Raw genomic sequence first — 15,954 nt, 5'->3', positions numbered from 1 at the left:
GATAGAGCCACACACCCCTGTAGAGAGCGTCACACAGCCCCCTGTAGAGAGCGTCACACAGCCCCCTATAGATAGTATCACACGGCACTCCCCCTTTTATATAGTGCCACACAGCGCTCACCCCCTTGTATATAGTGTCGCACAGCGCTCCCCCCCCCCCTTGTATATAGTGCTACACAGCGTCGCTGCAGCCCTGGGGTGAAACGTCATCCCAGGAGGCCGGCCCGGACGAAGAAACAGAATTCTGGGCAAGTGTAAGATTTTTATTTTTTCTAAATTGCGTTTTTACATAACATCTGCTATCTGTTGCGGGTTTTACCTCCCCATTGAGTTAAATGGGGAAAACCTGAAACAAATGAGCAGCGTTTACGCAAATAGAATTGACATGCTGCGGAATAAAAAACCGCACCGCAGCTTTTTATTTCCCGCTTATTATTTACGCAGCATGTGGAAGAGAATGGTTCACATCTAATCTACTCTGCTGCTACTGTATTAGGGCTTGTACACACTTAACGGAATTGCTGCGAATTTTCCGGCCGGAAAATACACAGAATACAGTAGTGGCAAAGTGAGTGAGATTTAACAAACCTCCTCCAGATGCTGCGTAAAATTTCCGACCATACATTTTGTCCTGCGGTGCGTATTTCTCGTACTGCAGCATGTCAATTCCTGCTGCGGAAAGTGACTGAATTGCTGCGTTTTTTCAGAGGAGACGTCACCATCCCCCAACACTGAGAAAAACGCAGCAAAATACGCACCACTTACTGCAGTAAAAACCACAGGAAATGGTGCTTTTTTTCTGTAGCGGAATTTCTGCTGAAATATATATATATACACACACACACATACACACACTATACATATGTATGTATATATACACACAATCTCTATCACAGACAAAGTGACAAAGTACGCACATTATGCACAAAGTACGCACAGTACACAAAGTACGCACATTATGCACAAAGTACGCACATTATGCACAAAGTACGCACAGTACACAAAGTATGCACATTATGCACAAAGTACGCACATTATGCACAAAGTACGCACATTATGCACAAAGTACGCACAGTACACAAAGTACAAACATTATGCACAAAGTACGCACATAGTACACAAAGTAGGCACATTATACACAAAGTACGCACATTATGCACAAAGTACACAAAGTAGGCACATTATGCACAAAGTACGCACATTATGCACAAAGTAAGCACATAATGCACAAAGTACGCACATTATGCACAAAGTACGCACATTATGCACAAAGTACGCACAGTACACAAAGTACGCACATTATGCACAAAGTACGCACATTATGCACAAAGTACGCACATTATGCACAAAGTACGCACAGTACACAAAGTACGCACATTATGCACAAAGTACGCACATTATGCACAAAGTATACACAAAGTAGGCACATTATACACAAAGTACGCACATTATGCACAAAGTAGGCACATTATACACAAAGTACGCACATTATGCACAAAGTAAACACATAATGCACAAAGTACGCACAGTACACAAAGTACGCACATTATGCACAAAGTACGCACATTATGCACAAAGTACGCACAGTACACAAAGTATGCACATTATGCACAAAGTATGCACAAAGTACACAAAGTAGGCACATTATACACAAAGTACGCACATTATGCACAAAGTAGGCACATTATACACAAAGTACGCACATTATGCACAAAGTAAACACATAATGCACAAAGTACGCACAGTACACAAAGTACGCACATTATGCACAAAGTACGCACATTATGCACAAAGTACGCACAGTACACAAAGTATGCACATTATGCACAAAGTACGCACATTATGCACAAAGTACGCACATTATGCACAAAGTACGCACAAAGTACTCACAGTACACAAAGTACGAACATTATGCACAAAGTACGCACATAGTACACAAAGTAGGCACATTATACACAAAGTACGCACATTATGCACAAAGTACACAAAGTAGGCACATTATACACAAAGTACGCACATTATGCACAAAGTACGCACATTATGCACAAAGTAAGCACATAATGCACAAAGTACGCACATTATGCACAAAGTACGCACATTATGCACAAAGTACGCACATTATGCACAAAGTACGCACAGTACACAAAGTACGCACATTATGCACAAAGTACGCACATTATGCACAAAGTACGCACATTATGCACAAAGTACGCACATTATGCACAACGTACGCACAGTACACAAAGTACGCACATTATGCACAAAGTACACAAAGTAGGCACATTATACACAAAGTACGCACATTATGCACAAAGTACACAAAGTAGGCACATTATACACAAAGTACGCACATTATGCACAAAGTAAGCACATAATGCACAAAGTACGCACAGTACACAAAGTACGCACATTATGCACAAAGTACGCACATTATGCACAAAGTATGCACATTATGCACAAAGTATGCACAGTGCACAAAGTACACACATTATGCACAAAGTACGCACAGTACACAAAGTACACACATTATGCACAAAGTAGGCACATTATACACAAAGTACGCACATTATACACAAAGTACGCACAGTACACAAAGTACACACCAGTATGCACATTATACACAAAGTACACCTTGTAAACACATGAATATGCACATTAAACATACATGAATATGGACATTAAACATACATGTATATGCACATTAAACATACATGAATATGGACATTAAACATACATGTATATGCACATTAAACATACATGTATATGCACATTAAACATACATGAATATGGACATTAAACACACATGAATATGGACATTAAACACACATGAATATACACATTAAACATACATGAATATACACATTAAACATACATGAATATGCACATTAAACATACATGAATATGGACATTAAACATACATGCACTTACCTTTTATGTCTTCACTGCAGCTCTTCTCCTGCTCACAGCACGACATAGAGCCCGCCGACAGTCTCCCCTCCCCCATGTCCCGACAGCTAGCAGCAGAGGCGAGATGTTTAGAGCAGGGAAGGGGGGCTGGAGGGGGAGCTTCTAAAGCAGCACAGACCACGGCTGCTAAGTAGAAGCGAAGCTCCCCTCGTCTGACAGGTGCGGTCCTGGCACCGGGGCTCCCTCCGGTGCTAGCGACGCCACTGGGCATGAGGGGGTTCATGGGAGCCTTGGGCCCCGGGCGGCCGCCCGAAACGCCCTAATGATAATCCGCCACTGCCTAGCCCCCTCCAGGAAGTGGCGCCACTCTTCAAATGCCCATTTAATGGCTAAGAGTTTGCGGTTTCCAACGTCATAGTTACTCTCAGTGGGGGAGAACTTCCTGGAGAAGTAGGCACAGGGACGGAGATGGGTAAGACCCCTGGTACCCTGGGACAAGACAGTACCCACTCCCACCTCGGAGGCGACAACCTCCACGATAAATGGCTCCATTTGGTTAGGCTGAATCAGCACTGGGGCAGAGACAAAGCACCTCTTAAAGGCATGGTGTTGCCAGAAAAACATGTTTGTGTTTTTTTTAATTAAACATTTAGTGTGTGGGTGATTAAACATTGTTCAAATTTTTTTTATTTTTTTCACGAGTCAGGAAATATTATAAATTATTTCTAATTTATAATACTACCCATTTTTGGTCACTAGATGGAGCTATTTCCCAAAATTGCAGCATTGCAAAATTGGGTTAAAAGCCCTCGCTCTAGTGAGCTCTCAGCATCCCCCCCCTCCTTTATCCTGGCTAGTGCCGGGATAAACGAGGGGTTTGAACGGTGTAACCTCCTACACTGTGTGTCGCCATTTTTTGAGCTAACACACAGCGTAGTAGGTTTACATACAGTAGTAAACACACACAAACACGAACATACATTGAAATCTCTTACCTGCTCCTGCCGCCGCGGCTCCCTCCGGCCCGTCCGCTCCGTTTGCTGCCGCTGGTCCAAGTGCACAAATCCGGAAGCCGCGACCGGAAGTAGTAATATTACTGTCCGGCCGCGACTTCCGGTCCACAGGAAAATGGCGCCGGACGGCGCCAATTTCGAATTGGACTGTGTGGGAGCGGCGCATGTGCAGTTCCCACACAGACGCCGTACACTGAAGTCAATGGGACGGGAGCCGTTCGCAGTCCCTATGGGACTGTGGCTGCCGTATTCCATGTCTGTATGTGTCGTTAATCGACACACACAGAAATGGAACAAAAAATGGCAGCCCCCATAGGGAAGAAAAAGTGTAAAAATAGGAAAAAGTAAAACACAAACACACAAATGAATATAAACGTTTTTAATAAAGCACTAACATCTTTAACATATAAAAAAATAATTTGTGATGACACTGTTCCTTTAAGGACCTCAAAAGCCTGAACCGCCTCCGGAGGCCAGTGGAGGAGATCAGCACCCTTGCGAGTAAGCTCCGTAAGTGGCTTAGCGATGATCGAGAAGTTAGCAATAAATCTCCTGTAATAATTAGCGAACCCCAAGAAGCACTGTAAAGCCTTCAGGGAGGCAGGTTGGACCCATTCCGCCACAGCCTGAACCTTGGCAGGGTCCATGCGGAATTCGTTAGGAGTGAGGATTTGACCCAAAAATGGTATCTCCTGCACCCCAAACACACATTTTTCAGTTTTAGCAAAGAGTTTATTTTCCCTAAGGACCTGGAGCACCTTCCTAATATGCTCAATGTGGGAGGACCAGTCCTTGGAAAACACAAGTATGTCATCAAGGTACACTACAAGAAATACCCCCAGGTAGTCTCTTAAAACCTCATTTATGAAACTCTGGAAGACCGCGGGAGCATTACACAACCCAAAGGGCATGACGAGGTATTCGAAATGACCTTCAGGTGTGTTAAACGCAGTCTTCCACTCATCCCCTTCCCTGATTCGGATAAGGTTATAAGCCCCCCGAAGATCAAACTTAGAGAACCATTGGGCCCCCTGAAACTGATTAAAGAGATCAGGAATCAAAGGAAGGGGATTTTTGGTTCCTTACAGTGAACTTATTCAAGTTCCGGTAATCGATGCATGGACTAAGTCCACCATCCTTCTTACCTACGAAGAAGAAGCCAGCACCTACCGGAGAAGTAGAGTGGCAGATGTAACCAATGGCCAGGCTTTCCTGGATATATTCTCTCATGACTTCACGTTCAGGACAAGAGAGATTAAATATCCTACCTTTAGGGAGCTTAGCTCCTGGTACCAAATCAGTAGCGCAATCGTACTCTCTATGAGGAGGTAATTGTTCTGAGGCTTTTTTAGAAAAAACATCAGCGAAGTCCTGAATAAACTCAGGTAGAGTGTTCACCTCCTCAGCGAGAGACACCAAATTAATAGAAAAACAGGAAGTCATGCATTCATTACCCCATTTAGTAAGATCCCCAGTATTCCAGTTAAACGTGGGATTATGCATCTGCAACCAAGGAAGGCCTAAAACCAAATCGGACGATAATCCCTGCATCACCAACACAGAACACTGCTCCAAATGCAAGTTTTCCGGCTGCTTATTCACACGCCTAGGACAGTCGTTCACTTGATGCTTGTCATCCCCACAGTAGAAGCAGAGACCATTCTTCTCTACGTTGTTGGGGAGACACGGAGGCCCCGAGTTGCATAGGTTCATCCGAGTTTTTCGTGGAAGAACGAAGCAACGGAACCTCTGGAGCCATCATAGGGTAGTCAGAGGAAAAGGCACAAAAACGTTCGAGTCGACGTTCCCTGAGACGTCGGTCAAGACGTACCGCTAAAGCCATAACCTGATCTAGAGAGTCCGAAGAGGGATAACTAACTAACAGGTCTTTGAGGGCGTTCAAAGACCCAATCTAAACTGACACCTCAGGGCAGGGTCATTCCACCGAGAAGCTACACACCACTTCCTAAAGTCAGAACAGTACTCCTCAACGGGTCTCTTACCCTGACGTAAGTTCACCAGCTGACTCTCGGCAAAGGCAGTCTTGTCAGTCTCGTCATACATGAGCCCAAGAGCGGAAAAAAAAAATCAACAGACGAAAGTTCAGGGGCGTCAGGAGCCAAGGAGAAGGCCCATTCCTGGGGGCCGTCCTGGAGCCGGGACATAATTATACCCACTCGCTGGTTCTGAGAACCTGAGGAGTGGGGCCTTAAACGGGAATAGAGCCTACAACTCTCCCGGAAGGAGAGAAAAGTCTTCCGGTCCCCTGAGAACCGGACAGGCAACTTGAGGTGGGGTTCTAGAGGTGAGGTGGGGGGCACTACCAGGGTAGCATCACGCTGCTTGCACCTCTGAGCCAGGTCTTTGACCTGTAGGGAAAGACCCTGCATTTGCTGAGCCAGGGCCTCAAGGGGGTCCATAGTGTGTCAGGGACCAGGGTAGAAAAGGTATTTGGGCCTGTGATTATGTAATGACGGGGTAGGGAGACAGACAGGTGAGCCCTAATCTACCCACCACTCAGTCCCTGCCTACTTGCACGGCCCATCCTAGGCGAGGCGTACAACTGGGCGACGGTCCCTACGCTCAATAAGTGCACGACAGACCAACAGACAAGGGTACACAGACAAGGGAAATGGGGCAGTTGCCCACGGCAACACCGTGAGCAACAAGAGTAGTGAACGAGCCGAGTCAAACCAGGAGTGTACGAGGTACCAAACGCAGAGCAGGAGAGTAGCCAGTAAAGCCAGGGTTAATTTGAAGCAGAGGACAATAGACAAGCAGGAGCAGCAGAGCCAGGAAATAGACAGAATAACAGGCAGAGGAGGAGCAGGAAATGAGGATATAAATAGACAGACGGCGGGAGCTAGCTCCGTCTGGCCAGGCTGTGATAGGTTCTCCCACTCCTCAGCCTCCCAGCCTGAGTGGTAGCAGATCGAGTCACTCTAACAGATCTAGGCACAGATGCAGGCTGATTAACCACGGGCGTCGACAAAGAAGTTGTGTCAGGCAAATCCATTACAGTAGCCTTTTAAACACATTGCTCAACAGGAACAAACTTTTCGCAGCCTAGAATCTAGGGGGTAGTCTCTACAGCTAGCGTAACTTCTGCCGTAAAGACTCAAGAGTATCTGAGTACTGCAACGCCTCTCCCGGCCAGCACCTTTTACACAGAAAAATCTAGATGTATATATATAACTGGTCACCAATTATTTACCCATATTTGGCCAATTACATCTCCACTACAGGAATAATAAGGTGAGGAATATAAATATCCTTACTAAGTAACCAGTGCTATGGATTCCATTTAACCTTCTGCAGTAAATAACAATGTACAGTTCTGTAGCAACAGCACACATGGCTTCAACCATCAGAAGTAACATATATGGCAAACAATACGGGAAATCCATGAGTTCCATATTTCAGCTATAGTCACCCAACACGAAAATCCAAGGAGAACGTCTGTTTTTAGTGAGCCAGTCATCAGCTTCAGACGGATCAGTGAAGAATAATGCACACTCTCCATCCACAACCCGGAGTCTAGCAGGATAAGCCATTGAATATGGGATCTGCAAGTCCCGAAGTCGTCATTTAATCTGAGCATAGGACGCTGTAGATCAGGTGAGAAATCAGGATAAATGGATACCGAAGTATTGTCAAACTGGATCCCTCCAGCCTTGCGGGCCTCCAAGAGAACTGTATCCCGGTCCTTACAGTTTAGCAGACGGGCTAGCAGGGGTCTCGGGGGGGCTCCCGGAATGGGAGGTTTAGCTGGTACGTGATGCACCCTCTCCACCACAAAGGCCATCGAAAATGAGGCACCAGGGAAGGTTTCCCTAAGCCATTTATTCACAAATTCCCTAGGGCGTTGCCCCTCTGCCTTCTCCGGCAATCCCACAATCCGGAGATTATTTTGTCGCGACCTATTTTCCAGATCATCCGCTTTCTGTCGCTACAAGTCCACCTTTCAGTGTAGGTCTTGTATAGCAGCCAGCATGCCCTCAGTGCGGTCCTCCAGGAAGGATACTCGTCCCCCCGCCTCAGTCACCCGCTCCCTCAGATTTTGAAGGTCTTGGCACAGCAGGCCCACATCCACCCTCACCTCATCAATCTTCGCGGTGAGCGATGTTCGGGTGTCTAGAATGGCAGTTAAGAGCTTCTCAAGTGCCTCTTGTAGTGTTATCTCTTTATCTGAGGCGGTAGGTACAGGATCTTCTACCACAGTTGTAAAGGATCTGCCAGGCACAACTTCTGTGTATACGCCCATAGGTAATCAGTCTGCACCTGAGTCTATGTCTCTGAGACTGACTCCATCTTCCACCACTCAGGATGGCAGGCTTAGGAGTGGGAGAGCCTATCGCAGCCTGGCCAGACGGAGCTAGCTCCCGCCCTCTGTCTATTTATACCTGCCTTTCCTGTTCCTCCTTTGCTTGTGATTCTTCTCTGTTGGTTTCCTGGCCCTGCTACAGCTCCTAAGTATTTGACCCTGCTCCATACTGACCCTGGCTTACTGACTACTCTCCTGCTCTGTGTTTGGTACCTCGTACACTCCTGGTTTGACTCGGCTCGTTCACCTCTCTTGTTGCTCACGGTGTTGCCGTGGGCAACTGCCCCATTTCCCTTAGCTTTGTGTACCCTTGTCTGTTTGTCTCGTGCACTTACTGAGCGTAGGGACCGTCGCCCAGTTGTACCCCGTCGCCTAGGGAGGGTCGTTGCAAGTAGGCAGGGACAGAGTGGCGGGTAGATTAGGGCTCACTTGTCCGTTTCCCTACCCCCGCCATTACAACAGTCGTTACCTTTGCAGATGTCGGCATAGAGGAGCTCCCGCCGGCCCCATCTTGGTTCACCACGTGGGCATAAGATTTAAGTTTTTCTGCCGCATCTGTTGTTTTAGTCGGACCCATCCTTCTCTTGGGAGATTTCCTTCCCTTCTTTTGCAGTTGGTAGGGAATTTTGGCAGGATTGACAGTCTCAGGATGAAAATATGCAGGATGCTGGCCCGGAGCTACCGCCGCACACGTCCTCTCACATCAGCAGTTGGCCACGCCCCCCTCTCTGACTGTTTTTAGCTCTGGTATAAGTCGGTTGCTGTAGCCGCGTTCTTGAAACCTCTTCCTCAGGTCCATTGCTTGTTGTTCAAAAGAATGATCATCAGAGCAGATTCTTCTTGCTCTTAAATACTGTCCCACAGGTATGTTGTTGATAAGATGTCCAGGATATGCCCAGGGCCGCTATCAGAAATTTCTGGGCTCCATACAGCCAAGGAGTCTGGGGGCCCCCCCCCCTCACTGGCGTGTTGGGAGGTAGGGCAGCGGTGAAAAGCAAACTAGTAGGGTCTCTTTGGAGGGGCAGGGCAGAGACAGCTGGTCAGTATCAAGGGGCAAGGTGGAGAGACTAAGTGCCAGGGCACAGTAGGGGAAGGAGAAGGGGATTTCTGGGAGAACAGAAAGTGGCATGGATGGGAGGGTGTCCAGGGGGAGACACAACCTGACAGGGACTCTGTGGAGGAACAGGAAAGAAACGGGAACTCTATGGGGGGTAAAAATGGAAACAATCTGTGTGCAGAGAATCTGGTTGCAGTGGGGCAACATAAACACAAATTATTGCACTGAAGCTGCTGCCTGTACACAGCAGAGTCACTCACCAAGATGTAGTTCTAGCCGCTGCAGTCCCTAAGATCTCCCACTGCCGCGGCACACCTTGATGATTTTTTTTCGCCTTCTCTTCTCACACGTCATCTGTGTAGACACCACACGACAAAATTAATTCAGACACCAGACCTCTAAATAATTTCAGACCACAAACCAGAAAAAAATTCAGACCCCAGATCAGACCTCTTAAATGGGTATTCCAGTTACAACAAGTTACCCCCTATCCGTAGGGTAAGGGGTTACTTGCTGATCAGTAGGTGTCCGACAGCTCGGACCCCCACCGTTTACGAGAATGGGGGTCCCGAACCCCTCGTTTAAACTGAGCGGCAGGTCTCTCATGCGCACTGCCTCTCCATTCATTCTCTATGGCAGCGCCGGAAAAAGTCAAACACTGCACTCGGCTATCTCCGGCGCTCCCATAGAGAATGAATGGAGTGGCAGTGCGCATGAACGACCTGCCGCTGGGTTCAAACGAGGCGTTCGGGGTCCCCGAGCTGTCGGACAACCACCGATCAGCAAGTTACCCCCTACCCTATGGATAGGGGGTAACTTGTTGTAACCTGAATACCCCTTTAAGGAATTCAGACACCTTTCCACCAGACCCCTACCTGCCATCACAGTTTAGCATTCAGGCTTTTACGGTCTATCTAGTGGATATGGGATTTGATAACAAAACATTTATTGATGGAATTATCTGCTGAGGCTCTGTGGGGGAGATGTCCAATTTTCAATGCGTGCCTCTATATAACTACATGGGATAATGTCTCTATGGTAAGCGAAGAGTGACAATAGGTGGCTATGTGGTTGAGGCAGGGAGGTGCGAGGCAACATGGCCTCTGTAAGGGGAAGAAGGCTGTAGCAAGGGGGGAGATGCCAAGTGGCAGGGAGGATGGGGCACACAGATTAAGGGGCTCTGTAGGTGAGAGGGCAGTGAGCAGACACCTTGGCAGATTTGTGGGGGGGGGAGGGAGGGGCAGGTGGCACACAGTAGGTGATAGGGGCTTTGTTAAGGTAAAAGAATTTGCTTGGGCTGTGTGTGGAGGGAGGCCGGGTCATAAAAGATGAGCTTACATTACAAAAATTACATGGATCATATCTTCCTCACCCCCTTAGGTATTATCTCACTACCCACCACAGGTTTGAAGGCTATGTAACCCTTTGAATGTGTTTTTTGTTGTTGTTGTTGTTTTTTTTGTTAAACAAACCGTTAACCAGTCTGTTTGGTGCTACTTTGTAAATACTTTTTATTAAAAATTATTTTTACTTTATGAGATACAGCTGCTTTGTATCCTGTATACAGAGCAGCTGTATCATGCACTGAAACCTTTATCTGTCAGGTCCACAGGACTGATGGGTTCAGTGTCACTGGGTCCTGCGTGTCTCTGTTCATAATTTAGATTTGATCGATAACAGGTGGATCCTGACCCGCCGACACTGAACCCGTCAGTCCCCCGGACCTGATGGATACAGGTCTCAGTGCACGATACAGCTGCTCTGTATACAGGATACAAAGCAGCTGTATTTCAAAGGATAAAAATAATTCTTAATAAAAAGTATTTACAAAGTTTCATAACACACACTAATAAACTGTTTTTTTTAAAAAAAACAAAAAACGTTTAAGAGGTGTACATAGCCTTTAAAGGGAAGGTGTCATGATTTTTTTTTTTTTTTAGAATATTGCTTTTAATGTAATAATTTCAAAAATGTTATTAAATTGTGTTTTCATGTTTTACTTTTTTATGTTTTCTGACTTTTACTTCTCTATGGGGGCTGCCATTTTTACGATTAACGACACATACAGAGATGGAATACGGCACATACAACCCCATAGAGAATGCGAACGAGAGCTGTTCCATTCTCAGAACAGTACACCATCTGTGTGGGAACGGCGCATGCGCCGCTCCCACACAGACCAAAACGAAGCTCGTTCGCAGAGCGAAATCTGGTGCCGTTTTCATGTGGACCGGAAGCCACTGCCGGACAGTAAGATGATGACTTCTGCCTGCGGCTTCCGGCCATATGTTCAGGCGCAAGGAATAGGAGCGTAGACCAGCGGAGGTGGCGGCGGCAGGTAATTTATGTTCGTGTATGTGAAATGTGTATTATGTTCGTGTATGCGATGTATGTATTATGTTCGTGTATGTTCGTATGATACCCTGTATCTAATCCTCCTACACTGTGCAGTCGCTCAGAAAATGGCAGCACACAGTGTAGGAGGTTTGAAGATTCAAACCCTTCCTTCTTCTGACACTAGCCAGAAGAAGGGAGGGGGGATTGTGTGAGGACACTAGAGGAGAGTGTGTCCACCCCAAATTTGAAGCATAAATGATTGAGGTTGCTTTACCATATTGACCATGCTGAAATTTTGGGAACTGCTCCCTCTAGTGCCCAGCACATGGAAATGTTATAAATTAGAATCTAATTTATAATATTTCCTGACTTGTGAAAAAAGTAAAACAATTAAAACAATGTGTAATCACTCAAATACAAATTGTTTAACTGAAAAAAAAAGTTTTAAAAAATTCTTCCCTTTAAGATCTCTCCCCCTCCCGAGGTATCCTCTCCTTCCTCTACCCCTCCCTTCAGATATCCTATTTTCCCCGTTATTTATCCCCCTAGTATAATGTCTCCTTCAGTGTCATCCACCCTCCATTATTATCCCCTACCCACAATACCATAATTTCCCTCCCCACCCAATAACATCTCCCTGCCCCCATTGTCATCTAACCCCCCCCATAGAAATCAAGTGTATCACCCAGGTCTGTGTGATATCCTCTGGACACTGAAACATAGTATTGTATCACTAGCAGCAGCTCTACGACGTCTCTTATCTCCTGTGCTGCGTAACGTGACAATAAACCGGTCTTCTCCCTCTAGTTACACAGCACAAGAGATAAGAGGTAAGAACTGCTACTAGTGATACAAGACTATGAAGCAGTGCTGAGAGGATATATTACAGACATGGGTAAGACATTGCTTTTTATTGGGGGGATATGATGTGAGGAGGCTCCGGGCAGCAGCAGTCTGACAGACATTACATACTTACTGTGTCAGAACTCTTCTGCTGCTGTTGCTGCTTGACGCCTCCACTGGATTCAAACCTCCCGCTGCCTTCATGAAGTCTCCCCTTCTTGTCTCCTCCACACACCCTGTCACGCCACTGTGGAGGAGAAGGGGGCGGGCCCTTATCATTTTAGTTTGATGTAAAGAACGGGCCCCGGCTCCGTGATGGGACCTGTTCCTTTCACCAAAGTGAAATCATAAGGGCCCCACTGCTGTGAGCAAATGAATTCCAGCAGTGGAGAGCGGGCCCCAATTTTTTCAAATTTACGGCTGGGCCCCTGACGACCGTACTGCCAGTACTGCCCTGATCCCGGCCCTGGATGTGCCAATGAGTCATGCAACACAGTGTTTGCGGAGGTTCTCCTCCTGAAGAGATCAGTTTGTAGATAGCCATCTTGGTCCACCAGTATCTGGATGTCAAGAAACTCAATATTAGTCAGACTGACTTGATACGTCAATCTGACTTTGAGCAACATGTAGAAATGAAAAATGGTTGGCACTGCCTTAGCTTGCAATGTCACAGACTCTGTGTTTCAGCTCGCTGGGACCTGTGGTTCGGCAGCCTTTGTCTGGCGTTGCTCAGTGCATGTTGAAGTTAGTTTCAGCAAATGACAACATGTAGAAAAGAAGACAGCACGGCACTCACCATTTGCAAAAGGTTTCCCTTTATTCCAAGATTGAGGCAGGCAACACGGGATTAAACAAACAACAGAGCCAACTGTTTCACGTCCTTCAGACGCTTTATCAAGGCATACTGGGATTCAGTGCACACACACTTAAATAACCACACCTTGTCTCATCATAGCCCTTCCTCTTCTCACAGTAATACAAATGAAAACATCAAATATTTATAGAAACACATACATGTTACAAGTATCAGATCATTAAACTAAGTACAATGTGTCAAGCATACCTATTTCAAGGTTCTATTTTATTTTTAAAAAGCTGATAGGTCATTCCTATCATTCAAACCCAGGGGTCCTAGTGCCTCTTTATTATCCAATTTGCTTCACAGCGAAGTAGCTTAACGTGTCGGTCTCCACCCTCACATGGGGCGAACACACGTTGTATTCCAGCAAAAGATAAACATTTTGGATTTCCTCCATGTACTTCCCGTATATGGGATATCAATTTTGGGGAACCCTTTCCTATCCCAATGGAATACATATGTTCACGAACGTGTTTAAATAATGGGCGAATAGTATTCCCTATATAAAAAAATTGACAAGGACAAAACACGGCATATACTAGGTAATTCGAATTACACGTGATCAGGCTGCTAACATAATGTTTGACTGCACCCATTTGGACATTTGTCCCTATTTTCATCTGTCCACAAAATGAACAATCACCACATTTGTGGTTACCTATTGGGGCTATATCTTTGAGCCAGTTACTTTTTTTACTTTGAGTTGCCGACAACGGCCTGTAACTAATTAGTCTCTCAGGTTTTTGCATCGTCTGAATGAGACCACAGGGGGATAACATGCTTTCTCCGCTAAATCCACATCTGCCTCTATAATGTGCTAATGTTTCCTAATGGCACTATTTATGCGATCTGCAACTGGGCTATACTGCAAAGAGAACACAAATCCTATGTTTCTATTTTTCTGTCTTCTTTTGAAAAGTAATGTATTACGATCGCACCGAAGTGCTCTAGAGAAAGATTCTGACAATAATATATCAATAATATATCATTATATCCTCTGGCTCTCAATCGGTCCATTAATTCCACAGATTGTTCCAAAAATTTGTTATGATCACTATTAATCTTTTTAGCCTAAGAAATTGACCATAAGGTAATGATCTTTTAATATGAGGTGGATGAAAACTTTTATGGTGTAAGAGGGCATTAGTGGCTGTGGGTTTGTGAAAACCACTTGTATGCAAACCATTCTTATCTATTGTTATTCTAACATCAAGGAACTCTACAGTAGTACCTCCAAATTGAGCTGTAAATTCCATATTCACATCATTGATATTAATGTACTCCACAAATTCACCAAACTGTTCTTGTGTCCCCGACCACACTATTATGACATCGTCAATAAATCTTGACCAGTGTCTAATATATTTAATGTACGGATTGTTAACATTATATATATATTTTTCTTCCCATCTGGCCAAAAATAAATTTGCATATGTAGGAGCAACTGGGGTCCCCATTGCTGTACCAGTACATTGCGCAAACCATTGCTCTCCAAAGCAAAAAGCATTATGAGTGAGCACAAAGTCAAGTGACTCACAAATAAAATTTATGGTTTCCTCACTTTTCCCTGTTCTATCTAAAAAGGATCTGATAGCAAAAGGGCAGATTCTGGTGTATAGACTTGTCATGTCAATAGTGGCAAGGCTATCACCTTTATTCCACTGGAAATCAATGAAGTCTTGTAATAGTGCTTTTGTGTCTAGCAAATATGAAGGAACACTTTTCAATAGAGGGCGTAGATACCAATCTAGGTAGCTGGAAAGAGGTTCAGTTACTGAACCTCTGCCCGCCACGATGGGCCTTCCTGGTGGATTAACATAGGTCTTGTGGATTTTAGGTAAAAAATACCAGTATGGTTTGACAGGATTTTCAGGTAATAATCGCTCTGCCTGGCATTTGGAGAAAACATTTAATATCATACCTTTTCTCAAAAGGGAGCGGAGTTTTTGGATATATCCACTTGTGGGATCTCCTCTCAATTTAGTGTAAGTATCTGGGTTACTCAATTGTTGCATGGATTCTGCTACATAATATTCTCGTTCCATGATAACAATGTTCCCTCCCTTGTCAGCAGGCTTAATAATTTATTGTTTATTTTGTTTCAACCATCTTAATGCTGTTACCTCTTTGATAGTGAGGTTTGTCGCTGCAGATGGATAAAAAAGTGATTTAACCTCCTGTGTCACAGCTTGCGAAAAATTACTAATAGAACTGCCTGGTGGCAATGGAGGGAACATTGAAGATGGCCAACTCTTTCAGTGGCATTTGTGTTTTTAAAAAATTTGTGTAAGTTTAAATTCCTCAAAGATTTACTCAGATCTATTATAAATTATCTTTCATCAAATTTGTTAGTAAGACAATAATTTAAAACCCTTAGCCAAAAGTGAAATACAATCAGTGGATAGTGTAACACTTGAGAGATTAACAACATTACTTGTATGTATAGCACCTTTATCGGTACATAGGGAAGCAGGGATCTCTACTTTCGCCAAGAGACCTGTTTCCTCTTGATGCAAGTTGTTTCTTTCCCCGCCCTCTACGTGTATTCCGCCTAAAGGGGCAGATTGTGTCGGGATACTAGTGTCCCTATATAGTGTCCCGATCCTATACAAAT

The 15,954-nt window shown here is 45.0% G+C and overlaps 1 long non-coding RNA gene across 1 annotated transcript in view; it reads right to left on the bottom strand.

Annotated features, from left to right (window-relative positions):
• The window catches only part of LOC142655593 (uncharacterized), a 42,360-nt gene that overhangs the window by 20,385 nt on the left and 6,021 nt on the right, over positions 1–15,954 (bottom strand). Inside the window, exon 2 of the long non-coding RNA XR_012849522.1 lies at positions 9,562–9,655. This is a non-coding gene — a long non-coding RNA (uncharacterized LOC142655593). The remainder of the gene's footprint in view (positions 1–9,561; positions 9,656–15,954) is intronic.

Source organism: Rhinoderma darwinii, chromosome 6 (genome assembly GCF_050947455.1).
Source record: "Rhinoderma darwinii isolate aRhiDar2 chromosome 6, aRhiDar2.hap1, whole genome shotgun sequence".
NCBI lineage: Eukaryota > Metazoa > Chordata > Amphibia > Anura > Rhinodermatidae > Rhinoderma > Rhinoderma darwinii.
This window is presented reverse-complemented; position numbering and strand designations above follow the sequence as displayed.